The following is a 14,593-nucleotide window of genomic DNA, read 5'->3' on the forward strand; positions in this document are numbered from 1 at the left end:
CCGCCACCAGGGGCAGCCTCCACCAGGCCCCCACCCATGTCTCCCACCACCCCCACCCCCCCGCCACCAGGGGCAGCCTCCACCAGGCCCCCACCCATGCCTCCCACCACCCCCAACCCCCAGCAGTGCAGGGGCAGCCTCCACCAGGCCCCCACCCATGCCTCCCACCACCCCCACCCACCAGCAGTGCAGGGGCAGCCTCCACCAGGCCCCCACCCATGCCTCCCACCACCCCCAACCCCCAGCAGTGCAGGGGCAGCCTCCACCAGGCCCCCACCCATGCCTCCCACCACCCCCACCCCCCAGCAGTGCAGGGGCAGCCTCCACCAGGCCCCCACCCATGTCTCCCACCACCCCCACCCTCCCGCCACCAGGGGCAGCCTCCACCAGGCCCCCACCCATGTCTCCCACCCCCCCCCCGCCACCAGGGGCAGCCTCCACCAGGCCCCCACCCATGCCTCCCACCACCCCCAACCCCCAGCAGTGCAGGGGCAGCCTCCACCAGGCCCCCACCCATGCCTCCCACCACCCCCACCCCACAGCAGTGCAGGGGCAGCCTCCACCAGGCCCCCACCCATGTCTCCCACCACCCCCACCCTCCCGCCACCAGGGGCAGCCTCCACCAGGCCCCCACCCATGCCTCCCACCACCCCCAACCCCCAGCAGTGCAGGGGCAGCCTCCACCAGGCCCCCACCCATGTCTCCCACCACCCCCAACCCCCAGCAGTGCAGGGGCAGCCTCCACCAGGCCCCCATCCATGCCTCCCACCACCCCCAACCCCCAGCAGTGCAGGGGCAGCCTCCACCAGGCCCCCACCCATGCCTCCCACCACCCCCACCCCCCAGCAGTGCAAGGGCAGCCTCCACCAGGCCCCCACCCATGTCTCCCACCACCCCCACCCTCCCGCCACCAGGGGCAGCCTCCACCAGGCCCCCACCCATGTCTCCCACCACCCCCACCCCCCCGCCACCAGGGGCAGCCTCCACCAGGCCCCCACCCATGCCTCCCACCACCCCCAACCCCCAGCAGTGCAGGGGCAGCCTCCACCAGGCCCCCACCCATGCCTCCCACCACCCCCACCCCCCAGCAGTGCAGGGGCAGCCTCCACCAGGCCCCCACCCATGTCTCCCACCACCCCCACCCTCCCGCCACCAGGGGCAGCCTCCACCAGGCCCCCACCCATGTCTCCCACCCCCACCCCCCCGCCACCAGGGGCAGCCTCCACCAGGCCCCCACCCATGCCTCCCACCACCCCCAACCCCCAGCAGTGCAGGGGCAGCCTCCACCAGGCCCCCACCCATGTCTCCCACCACCCCCACCCTCCCGCCACCAGGGGCAGCCTCCACCAGGCCCCCACCCATGCCTCCCACCACCCCCAACCCCCAGCAGTGCAGGGGCAGCCTCCACCAGGCCCCCACCCATGTCTCCCACCACCCCCAACCCCCAGCAGTGCAGGGGCAGCCTCCACCAGGCCCCCACCCATGCCTCCCACCACCCCCAACCCCCCCGCCACCAGGGGCAGCCTCCACCAGGCCCCCACCCATGCCTCCCACCACCCCCACCCCCCAGCAGTGCAGGGGCAGCCTCCACCAGGCCCCCACCCATGTCTCCCACCACCCCCACCCTCCCGCCACCAGGGGCAGCCTCCACCAGGCCCCCACCCATGTCTCCCACCACCCCCACCCCCCCGCCACCAGGGGCAGCCTCCACCAGGCCCCCACCCATGCCTCCCACCACCCCCAACCCCCAGCAGTGCAGGGGCAGCCTCCACCAGGCCCCCACCCATGCCTCCCACCACCCCCACCCCCCAGCAGTGCAGGGGCAGCCTCCACCAGGCCCCCACCCATGTCTCCCACCACCCCCACCCTCCCGCCACCAGGGGCAGCCTCCACCAGGCCCCCACCCATGTCTCCCACCACCCCCACCCCCCCGCCACCAGGGGCAGCCTCCACCAGGCCCCCACCCATGCCTCCCACCACCCCCAACCCCCAGCAGTGCAGGGGCAGCCTCCACCAGGCCCCCACCCATGTCTCCCACCACCCCCACCCTCCCGCCACCAGGGGCAGCCTCCACCAGGCCCCCACCCATGCCTCCCACCACCCCCAACCCCCAGCAGTGCAGGGGCAGCCTCCACCAGGCCCCCACCTATGTCTCCCACCACCCCCAACCCCCAGCAGTGCAGGGGCAGCCTCCACCAGGCCCCCACCCATGTCTCCCACCACCCCCACCCCCCCCGCCACCAGGGGCAGCCTCCACCAGGCCCCCACCCATGTCTCCCACCACCCCCACTACCCCCGCCACCAGGGGCAGCCTCCACCATGCCCCCACCCATGCCTCCCACCACCCCCAACCCCCTGCAGTGCAGGGGCAGCCTCCACCAGGCCCCCACCCATGTCTCCCACCACCCCCACCCTCCCGCCACCAGGGGCAGCCTCCACCAGGCCCCCACCCATGCCTCCCACCACCCCCAACCCCCAGCAGTGCAGGGGCAGCCTCCACCAGGCCCCCACCCATGTCTCCCACCACCCCCACCCCCCCGCCACCAGGGGCACCCTCCACCAGGCCCCCACCCACGTCCACCCCCAACCCCCCCCCCGCCACCAGGGGCAGCCTCCACCAGGCCCCCACCCATGTCTCCCACCACCCCCACCAGTGCAGGGGCACCCTCCACCAGGCCCCCACCCATGTCTCCCAACACCCCCACCCACCAGCACTGTGGGGCACGTGGCCAGCAGGCAGTCAGGCAGCAGCAGGTGGGAGCGTGCTCAGGGCTCTGGGGGGCAGTAATTTGGCCTCCTGGCCAGGAGCGTGGTCTCTCGTGTGTGAACGCGTGGACAGCCTGATAGGGAGTGAAATCCCACACGTCAGCAAAGGCCCTTAGCGCGTAAACCCGTCAACAGCATATGCGCGCCTATAGTCACCTGCACGTGCAGGAAATTGTTGCGTGACACGTCCCAGTGTCAAAGCGTGTGATTGGTGAAAATGGATCTACACGCAGAAGTGACAAAGCGTGTGATTGGTGAAAATGGATCTACACGCAGAAGTGACAAAGCGTGTGATTGGTGAAAATGGATCTACACGCAGAAGTAACAAAGCATGTGATTGGTGAAAATGGATCTACACGCAGGAGTGACAAAGCGTGTGATTGGTGAACGTACACGCCGCGTAAGTGACGCTGTACGTGTGGGCCAGTATATAAGGTACATGTAGAACACCATTTCCTTGTACGTGCTTTTCGTGGAGAGCGAGTGGGTGAATTCTGTACTTCTTGTCGTTTCACACGCGATTTACTTCACGGCGTTTCCAGTTCGTATTCCCTGTTACCTCTGACAGCTTTTTCTCTTTTTTCTCTTTTACTGGTTTACCTGGGCCTGTTCCCTCAAACAGTGTCCCCTTCTACTGTTGTCCTGTCTTCTCAGACAGCGTACACATCTTCTTTTGGCGGGGGTTTAGCCAGCCAAACGCGCTCATTTTTCACGCTCTTTTACCTGGCAGACGGTGAGTCACGCACGTATCCAACTTCTGTGCTTGCCCTGTGTGTAGCCTACCCCTTCAGAGGTCATTCTAGGCTGTGTGTGACACGCATACGTTCATTCTTGTGTTACTGGGTGCCACAGCGTAGTGCAGGTTTTTCTTTCTGCACACGTGGTCTAGGAGGGGTTGCGTGCACGTCATCTCCCTTTTTTGGGCCTCCTGTGCGTTGCGTGACCCGTCATCTTTCCCCAGGGGTTACAATCAGCCGTGCTAGAGCACTAGGGTACAATTACCATCTGGTACCCAACCCCTTTGACCCCCAATTGCCCAGGACAATTGTCTACAGCCACTCCCATTCGCACATTAATATCAGTGCCATGGCTGGGAGGCGAGGATTCCGTAAGGGTGGCAAAGGTGGAAGAGCCACAAGTGGTGGGCGTGGTGGATCCGGTAGGGGACGTGGTCGTAACTTGCAGGGTGAGCCTGTCCCCCCATGTGTGGAGGACCAGTCAAGGGCACCCATCACCCCCCCCCTCCTCCCCCTCCCCCCCTCCCGTTGAGGCTGAAGTGGCTGACACCATCCATGCTCAGCCCTTGTTGGACCAGCCCATTGTGGCACCAGACCTGGCTGACTCCATGGCTGACTTCCAGGTCAGCAGGGCTACGACACGTGCGCTGGTGCACGTTGATGCCATCATGCCACGTGGATCTGGGGCAGCAAGGTCATCTGCTGCACCAAGGAGGCAGGGCGGAGAGGCTGCAGGGGCAGCTGCGGCTCCATCCACCCCAGCCCTCACACACCCAGCCAGGACAGTGTTGGTCCTAGTCCATGCTGCTGACATTCCCCCTGACACCATCACACTAGAGCCAATGCCTGCACCAACTCCCATGCTGAGTGTGCAATCCCACACTCCTGGTACAGAGTCCACCAGGGCTCCTGCCCCTAGTGTCCAGAGCGGCGCAGGACACTCAGGATCACCACCACCTTCCAAGCGGAAGAGGAAGAGTGCTCGTCCGGCGCAGGCTGATGCCCCAGACACGGCTACACAGTCCGGCCCGTCCAGGAAGCCCAGCTTCACGGATGACGAACTGAATGCACTTGTCGAGTATGTGTCCGGACATGACAACGAGATGGTCATTGTTGCAGGATCAAGACCACACCTGCACAACGCCAGGCACACTGGCAGACCGTTGCGGACATCGTAAGTGCCCTTGGAATCGTGAGGCGCACAGCCAATGATTGCTATAAGCGCTGGAATGACCTAAAGCGCAGGGCAAAGAGTAAGCTGGCCTCAAGTCATGCCGCAACTCTAGTGACTGGAGGTGGGTCTCCAGTAGTAGACATGGAACTCACTCCACATGAGTCAGTCGCTGGGACCTACGTCACGGAGGAACAGATCCAAGGCGTGGGAGATCTGGCTGATTACGAGGCATTGTCCGGTGAGTGCACATGCATGTGTGTGTCATCCATGTGCATGGTGTGTGTGTGAGGGCTTCTGTTCGGGTGCCAGGTGAGAGTGTGTGCGCCTGAGTCGTATGGGTCAGCCATGTGCTTCATGCAATCCTTCTTGCGCAGCTGCATTTGGCCATAGCAGTATCCCTTCTGCCAACAGTAGACATCTAGCACAACTGCACGCCAGTTGCCCTTGAAGTGTCACTTTGACACAACATATTTGCTTCTTTTTCACTGTTCATTCAGTCAGTTTGTTTGCATTCCACCACTTTCACTAGGCATGTCGCTGTCCACTAGTCACATGTCTGACATGGCTATGGTAAAGTGGAGTGACTTTGTTACCTGGATATCATTTGTACACACATGTCCCTGTGCAATTTGACCATTTCAGACTGGCAGCTCCAGGTGAAAAATCTGACCTGTTAGAATTAGAAAAGCTATTACATGCGGGAACTGGACTGAATGAATAGGTTCTGCCCTCCTCTCCATCTTCACTCAATAGCAATGGTACATGCCATCTGTGTGATGGCATGTGTGTTTCACCTGCCAATCACAGGCCAATGTGTGATGCCACTGCCAGGCAGCATGCAGAAAATGTGTTCATCTTCCATCTTGGTGTCATCAGTGTGTGCCATTTGCCTGCACTTCATACGCAGTGAGGGTGCATGCATGGGAGGGTTTTAGTCATGTGGGACATGTGTCAATCAAGTACTGGTTCTCTTGCTTCTCAGCCCTCAATGTGTGCCATGGTGCTAATGCCTGTTTCCATTTCTTTGTTTACATGTCTTTGCAGGGGAAGACGCACCTGATACTGCTGGGGTTGTGGAGATGGCGCAGACCCAGGAGGTGTCCCAGGGCCGACCAACCACCAGTGAGGGACGTGGTGTGGTGGTGGGGGAGAACCCACAAGTGCTGCAGGTCGTGCTCTCAAGGGGTGTCTCTGGCTGCACCTCCCCCGAGCTGTACTCAGGTGTTGATTCGGATGAGACCTACGTGCCGTCGCAGGTGAGTGTTCCAGGGAGGGATTCTGTTCTGTCTCACCCACCTGCACCAGGGTCAGTACCCTCCATGGGGATGTCAGTGTTGGCAGCTACGCCTTCGGTGGTTACGGATGCAGGGTCACACTCCGCGACATCTGATCCTGTTCCTGGCCCAGCAGATCAGAGGGGAAATGCAGTCCTGCAGCCTCAGGCAGTGCCGGCACAGCAAGGCGCAGTTCGCCTTGCCCCAGACAGGTGTGGTGCCCGCCGACGTGGTGGCCGTACGCCACCCGGCAATACCGCATGGGAGCAATCCATTTACGGTATGGCTACCCAACAGGCTGCATCATCCGAGATGATGGCTCAGGCCATGGATAGGGTGGCCACTTCCATTGTCCCCCCAGAAAGGCTGATGGAGCGACTAGAGCAGGCAACCGACTCCATCTGCCAGTCACACAGGGAGGACATGTTGCGGTCCAACAGGGACAGGCGGGCGGCACTGGCGACTCTGCAGGAGGCCATCTTCATTGAGTCCCAGGGCCACAGGGAAGCCCTGAGGCAGGAGCTCCTACACCTCAGGATGACTCTTGTTGAGCTTGAGGCTTCAACACACCAAAGGACAGAACAGCAGCTGGAGCGTCTCACCCGTACGCTCTCAGCTGAGATGCAGGCAACGAGGGCGGAGGTCCGGGCATCCCGTGAGTAGTTGCATGGGGACCTCCGCACACTCATCCTCCAGAACCAGACCTACCACACCCGCATGCTTGCAGCCATGGAGGAGCAGACTAGGGCCTTGCGTGGGCTGCCTCCCATAGTGCAACCACCTCCGGATGCAGCTGCACAGGGTGATAATAGCGACAGCAGTGATACTCCCACAATAGGGTAGCCGTGTGGGCCATGAGCCCATGGAGGTGTTTTATCTTCCCAGGATCCACGCAGGTGGGTTCTGGTGTGCATCCTGTCCTCGGACCTCCTGGGTGGCCTCCCCAACCCCCCCGGGCCCATCAATGGCCATTTTTGATTGTTTCTTATTTTTATTTTTATTTTGATTTCTTTTATTCCCAATTTTTTTGGGACGATCTGTTGGCTTCGATCTGTTGGCTTCGATCTGTTGGCTTCGATCTGTTGGCTTCCGTGGTTCCTGTGGGCATACGCTGCATTGTGGCTGGGCACATGCAGGCTTGTAATGTATTTGGTTCAGATGCTTGGGTTTGAGTCACACACACCCCTCCTGCTTCCCGTTTCCATGGGCTTGCAAAGGGTGTGCCCAAGTGACAGTGAATTACACAGTGACGTTGGACTCCCATGAGCTGTGTGGCCAGTCTGTAGTCAATACTGTGTATACATTCATAGTGCATATTGCTGTTGTGTTGTACACTGCATGTTGCATTGATGTGTAACTCTTCTTCTGTGTCTACCTCCCAATTTGCAGGTCCCTTCCTCAAGTCCACACAAGGACCTCTAGTCTGGAGATGGGGACCATGTTGGCAGCAGTGCACCTACAACTCTACATGGCGCCAACACTGCACAGTTGGTAGTGGTGGGAGTGCAGGCATTTCCAGGTGGTGAGACTACTAATATGTAACATTTGTGATGTCATGTTAATGGTACTACGTGCTCAAGTATGTTGTTGGTCCGGCATTGCTGTGAGCATTTCAGGTGTTGCAGGTTTCTAATAGTGCCACTGTACATAGTGAGAGTGATGTCATGTTGTGGGGATTACTTTGTTTACCTGCAATTAGCATGACATGGCACGGTGTGTCGTGTGGCAGTGCTGGGGTTGGGTTGGCTGACATGGCACTGTCCTCTTGTTGAATTTTGCAAGTGGGTATTCATTTTAGCTGCTTCAATGTGTAACTTCACAAAACTGCATTGGTGGTGTCTGTGTGGGTAGGGATGCACACATTGTGACACTTCCAGGTGAACAATCTCAGGCTGACATGGTATTCCCGGTTCATTCTCCAGACATTCAGGATCAGTGTCAGGTTGAGTCATCATTGATTGTCAGATGGAATGTGCCAGGGCAGTGTGCACTCCACAGGGGTGTGATTTCTATGTGAAGTAATTAGCCACTAGCTGTGTACGGGCTGCCTCCCCCCGTGCCCTTTCCCCTCCCATGTGCAGCGGCTGTGCATGTGGTTGGGGATGTGGGGCCACCACCATGTCCACGGCCAGGCCCCGGCGTGTTGCAACGTTGTGCAGGACACATGCTGCCACTATGATCCTGCACACTACTGGGGGAGCGTATAACAGCTGCCCACCAGAACGGTCAAGGGAGCGAAAGCGTGACTTTAGCACTCCGAATGTGCGCTCCACTATGCCCCTGGTTGTAATGTGGGCTGTGTTATATTTTACCTGGGGTGGCGTGGTGGGGTTCCGAATTGGCGTCATCATGTGGGGGCTGAGAGGGTAGGCACTGTCCCCTGTGGAGGTGGGGATTGGTATCATTGGTGAGGTTGTGACCTTGCTCAGTATCCAACATGCATGCATGTGCAGTGGCATACATACTCACCAAGCAGCCATGTATCGCCATGCTGCCCAGCTTCTAGGTCCCGGCTTAGGGTGGACATTCGGTAAATGAAGCTGTCGTGGGTGGAGCCGGGATAGTTGGCATATACTGAGGTGATGATTCCCTTGGCATTACATGCTACCTGCACGTTGATGGAATGCCAGTGCTTGCGGTTCCTATAGATGTGCTCAGATGCCCTGGGGGGACGTAGAGCCACATGGGTGCAGTCGATGGCACCTAGCACTTTGGGGAATCGTGCCACTGGGTAAAAATCCAGGGCGGCAGCATGCCTTTCTGCAGGTGTTCTGGGCAGGTATATGTGCCTGCGGACTGATGGGCGTGCAGTCATGATGTTCAAGACCTGGTGTAGGCAGCGTGACTGGGTGGCCTGTGACACCCCACCCACTATGGCACTTGTCCGCTGAAATGATCCAGTGGCTAAGAAGTGCAGTACATTGAGGACCTTCTCCAGGGGGCTGAGTGCTTGGGAGCACAGGGTGGGTGATGTGAGGTCATCCTCCCACTCACTCACCAGGTCCAGTATGATGTGTGGTGGAAACCTGTACCTCCCATACACCTGGTCATCAGGCATCCCGAAAAGGCTGGTTCTGGGTGTGAATATTCTGGCCCTGACTATACTCCTCCTCCTCCTCCTTTGGTAGCCCACTGCCACTGCTGCTAGGAACGGTATGTTCATCCTGGCGTCTGAGCTTGTTATTGTTAAAGTCCGCAATTTTATGCTTTGCGCGTGTTCTAGGCGAGCGTGTGACCCGCGCACCCCTGGAATCCAGTTCCCAGTCCAATAGCGTGTGGAAATTCACACGCACCACGGGATACAGCGTGTGACCCGCGCACCCCTGGAATCCAGTTCCCAGTCCAATAGCGTGTGGAAATTCACACGCACCACGGGATACAGCGTGTGACCCGCGCACCCCTGGAATCCAGTTCCCAGTCCAATAGCGTGTGGTAATTCACACGCACCACGGGATAAAGCGTGTGACCCGCGCACCCCTGGAATCCAGTTCCCAGTCCAATAGCGTGTGGAAATTCACACGCACCACGGGATACAGGTTCGCTGACGTACTTGCGTGTGTAAGTGGCCGCGCACCCATTAAATACACGTACATAGGCCAATCGCGTGTACGCGCACTTTTGTCCAATTACACGCGATGACACTCTGACGTGCAGTATCTCCACGTGTGCCCCGTCATCACGTGCTGAGTGGGGAACACCCGTGCGGGTCACGTCACAGACGCGCTTACGCGCTGAGGGACTCTGGTCCAATAGAATCGCGTATGCGTGCTGACGCGCTTACGCGCTAAGGGCCTTTCCTCGGATTTCACGCTGACGTGCAGGATATTCACGTGCCAAATCACTCCGTATCAAGCTGGCCACGCGAAAACACACGGAAGCCCACGCTCCTGCCCAGAAGGCCGAGTTACTGCCCCCCAGTGCCCCGAGCAGCCTCCCACGTGCCATCTGCTGCTGCCTGCCTGCCTGCCTGCCTGCTGCCACCGTGCCCTGCCATTTGGTGCCTGCACATCAGCCATCTGCAGGGGTCCAGTTGCTGTGTCCACCCCTGCTGGAACTGAAGACTCCCGACTGGGATTACATCGCTCCACAGCCCAGCCCCAGGACCCAGTTGCCCACCCACACCTGCCTCTGGGGTTGCCATGTCGGGCACTTCCACATCTGGCACCAGCGGCAACCCCAGGCCAGAGGGGCAGAGGGGCACCAGCTTCACTGTCACCGAAGTTGGTGTCCTGGTGGAGCATGTCCTGGGGCAGTATGATGCCCTCTTTGGATCGTCCCGCGCCAGCAAGGAAGGACGGCAGAGGATCTGGGCCGACTGTGTGGTTGCCATCAACGCGGAGGGGGTGCAACCCGCGACGTCCTGAAGATCAAGAAGCGCTGGGAGGACTTGAGGTCCAGGACCCTTGTGAAGGCCCGGGCCTCGTGGAGGGGGGCCGGGGCCGCATGAGTTCCATCCAGATGAGGGTCCTGGAACGCGTACGCCCAGCGCTCCACGCCCAGATCCTTGAGAGGGAGGCCCGTCTGGAGTTGAGCGGTAAGTGTCCATACATTACTGTGTGAGACAGGGCATGTTGCGGTGTGCTGGTTCTATGATACTTGCCTGTATGTGTGCCATAGGCCATGTATGCATGTATGTGTGCAGGGACATCATGGTAATGCATGTGCGACCAGTGATGTGTGATGCACATGGTTGTTGCATGTGTTGAAATGCCGCATGGGGAGCCCTATTCAGATTTTGAACATGAGAGCATGCCAGTCTCTGTACCTGGACATGGGTGGGGGTGAGGGATGGGTGCTGATGCCAGGTACATATATGGTAGCCATGTCTGTGTGCCTGACCTGCGTGTCTGTGACTTGTGCATGCCATGGATGCATGACACATGTGTGTGACAATGCAGAGATTCAGTAAAGCAGCCAAATTACCCTTGTATCCGCTGTGTTTGGTGTGTTTGGGGCCAGATGGATGTGACTGAGGTGAAGTGTGTGCATGTGATGGGCATGAGCCATGATGCATGTGAGTTACATATCATTGAATGTTTCAAGAGTCCATTGGACATGCATGGAAATGTCCATGGCATGCACCATGCCTGTTACTGTGTGTGTTTTGCCTGGACTGACCCATGTGTTGTGGAGGGACATGATGGAAGTGTACTTTGACAGTGGTGCTCATCTGCTATTGCTTCCTGTCTAGGGGACCATTGTACAGTGCCCTGATGCTTGTGTTCTTTGTCTCCCTCTACGCAGCGGCTAGTGAAGAAGAGGGCGGAGACGGCGCTGTGGAGCAAGGCGGCGGGGATGCCCCCACGGCTGCAGCGGAAGGGGTGGGTGAGCCCCCACAGGGGCCTGCTACGGTGGGAGATGGTGAGGAGCCATCCAGGTTGGTGGTTTGCACAGAGGAGGAGGAGGCCGCCACTGGGGCACACATGGGGCCTGGTGGGGGCATCCCTGCTGGTGCAAGTGGTGCAGTCCAGGGCCAGGGGCAGGAGGCAGCACAGGTCACCGTGGAGGGGCCTGTGCATGTCGCTGTCCCTGACCCTGTGAGTGCACCACCATGCACCAGCAGGGATGCCCCGTCCCAGGCCTGTCCGCAGGTAGAGGGGATGTCCATGTCACCTGACTCCCCTCCACCTGCGGACGTGGGAACCCCTGGCCGTGCGGAGAAGGTCCTGATTGGGGTCGCGATGCGCACGGCTGTGATTCGTGATGCCGTGCGTGCTTCCCGGGAGGAGCACGCACGTCATCACGGAGTGCACCGTGCCGACGTGGCCCAATTGGGATCGGCCATGTTCGGGGGTTTCCTGCATGTGTTGGCCAATGTGGCGGCCCTCTCCTCCTCTGTGCAGGCTATCCACCAGTCGTTCTCCTTGCCGTCTTCCAGCCCAGATGCCACCAGGGCCCCCTGTGGACCTGCCCCGACCAATGCAGCCAGCTCGGTGGGGATCCCATCCCTGCCACAGTCGGGAGTCAGAGATCCAGCAGGGGTGGACACCAGAGCAACTGGACCCCAGCAGATGGAGGATGTGACGGCATCATCGGGCAGGGCACGTGCACGACGGCGTCGGTGGTTTCCATCAGCCTGGATGCCGTCGTGCTGGCACAGGCAGTTACGTCGGAGGCAGCAGAAGGCTCAACGTGGGAGGCATCATGGCTCGGGGCCATCAACATCAGGGGTGCAGGCATCGGCCGGAGGGCAGGAGAACCCTGGAATGGGAGTGGCTTCCGTGTGGGAGAGGTTGTGCCAGCGGATAGGTGCGGAGCGGCAGCGGGCAGAGGAGGAACGGCTCACGATGGTCAGGGCGGAGGACTCCATGCGGAGGGCGCTGAGGCAGGCTGAGTGCCTCGAGGGTCTTCGCAGGGAGTTTGAGCTTGACACTGCGTTATCCCTGCGGGACCTCGGGGCCAGGGAACATGCCCGCCTCCAAGCCATTGACCAGGAGTTCGATGATGCCCTGGCCCATGACAACAACCAGTGAGCCGTCCGAATAGCCCGCTGCCTTTGTATATAGTTGTATAGTTAGGGTTAGGTTTCCTTTGTTTTTTTGATTTTTTTTTGGTTGCGATTGGACAATGCACCACTTTTTTGTATATAGTTCACTTTTTAGTTAGTAGTCAGTTAGGTTTAATTTGGTAGGGCTCATGGACCCAGGATGATCTTCTTCATTGGCTTATTTTAATTTTTCAGATTATTTTCTTGGACATTCATCTTGTTTTGTTTGATTTGCTTTGTGTTTTTTCTTATTTCATTTCCATTCTACTTACTGTTAAATACATATTATTTTTTTAATCTTCAATGTGTCGTATCATCTCATTGCTTTCAGGCATGTCATGTTGGGTGTTTTGTCATTCACTTGCAGCCATTGTGTGTGACAGACATGTGTTAAATTGCATTATTTAAATTGGGGGTGTAACATGTAATTGCCGTTGATATGTGGGTGGGTGTGATAGTTGGTTGGGCCTTTTGGCAGGGGAGGATGGGCATTACGGACATGATTGGGGAATGTTGGGACCCAGGTGCAGGGGGGCATGGATTGGACATGGGTGGGGGCCTGCTGGCAGGTGCCCCACAGTGCTGGGGGGGTGGGGGTGGTGGTAGACATGAGTGGGGGCCTGGTGGAGGATGACCCTGCACTGCTGGGATGTGGGGGTGGTGGGTGACATGAGTGGGGGCCTGGTGGAGGGTGACCCTGCACTGCTGGGGTGTGGGGGTGGTGGGTGACATGAGTGGGGGCCTGGTGGAGGGTGCCCCTGGTGGCTGGGGGGTGGGGGTGGTGGGAGACATGAGTGGGGGCCTGGTGGAGGGTGACCCTGCACTGCTGGGGTGTGGGGGTGGTGGGTGACATGAGTGGGGGCCTGGTGGAGGGTGACCCTGCACTGCTGGGGGGTGGGGGTGGTGGGGGACATGAGTTGGACATGGGTGGGGGCCTGCTGGCAGGTGCCCCACAGTGCTGGGGGGTGGGGGTGCAAGGGGACATGAGTTGGTGTTCATTAGTTCAAGGAGACATGTGCCTTTGCTGGGGGGCATGCTCATGGTGGGTGGGCTGCCTGCGGGACATGACCAGGGATGAGGGGTAGTCCGCTGTGGTGTGGGCTGCCTGCAGGGGCCATGGAGGGTGTACAGGGTACACCTGGGAGGACCCACACTGTCAAATCACATGTGGAACTTCCCGCGCACCCCTGATATACACGCGCCCAGGCTATTCGCGTGTGGAACTTCCCGCGCACCCCTGAAATACACGCGCCCAGGCTATTCGCGTGTGGAACTTCCCGCGCACCCCTGAAATACACGCGCCCCCAGCCTATTCGCGTGTGGAACTTCCCCCGCACCCCTGAAATACACGCGCCTAGGCTATTCGCGTGTGGAACTTCCCGTGCACCCCTGAAATACACGCGCCCAGGCTATTCGCGTGTGGAACTTCCCGCGCACCCCTGAAATACATGCGCCCAGGCTATTCGCGTGTGGAACTTCCCGCGCACCCCTGAAATACACGCGCCCAGGCTATTCGCGTGTGGAACTTCCCCCGCACCCCTGAAATACACGCGCCCCCAGGCTATTCGCGTGTGGAACTTCCCCCGCACCCCTGAAATACACGCGCCTAGGCTGTTCGCGTGTGGAACTTCCCGCGCACCCCTGAAATACACGCGCCCAGGCTGTTCGCGTGTGGAACTTCCCGCGCACCCCTGAAATACACGCGCCCAGGCTGTTCGCGTGTGGAACTTCCCGCGCACCCCTGAAATACACGCGCCCAGGCTGTTCGCGTGTGGAACTTCCCGCGCACCCCTGAAATACACGCGCCCAGGCTATTCGCGTGTGGAACTTCCCGCGCACCCCTGAAATACACGCGCCCAGGCTATTCGCGTGTGGAACTTCCCGCGCACCCCTGAAATACACGCGCCCAGGCTATTCGCGTGTGGAACTTCCCGCGCACCCCTGAAATACATGCGCACAGGCTATTCGCGTGTGGAACTTCCCGCGCACCCCTGGAATACACGCGCCCCCAGGCTATTCGCGTGTGGAACTTCCCGCGCACCCCTGGATCTTCCCGCGCACCCCTGTAATACACATAGCCCGCTCCCCCAGGCCCGATCGCGTGAGGAACTTCACGCGAACCCCTGTAATACACGTAGCCCGCTCCCCCAGGCCC

The 14,593-nt window shown here is 59.7% G+C and overlaps 1 protein-coding gene across 4 annotated transcripts in view; it reads right to left on the minus strand.

Annotated features, from left to right (window-relative positions):
- LOC138472491 (cGMP-dependent protein kinase 2-like) overlaps positions 1 to 14,593 on the minus strand; it is a 2,724,950-nt gene that overhangs the window by 127,948 nt on the left and 2,582,409 nt on the right. The window lies entirely within an intron of this gene.

The sequence above is a fragment of the Ambystoma mexicanum genome, chromosome 8 (genome assembly GCF_040938575.1).
Source record: "Ambystoma mexicanum isolate Mex_15411 chromosome 8, UKY_AmexF1_1, whole genome shotgun sequence".
In the NCBI taxonomy this organism is placed as follows: Eukaryota; Metazoa; Chordata; class Amphibia; order Caudata; family Ambystomatidae; genus Ambystoma; species Ambystoma mexicanum.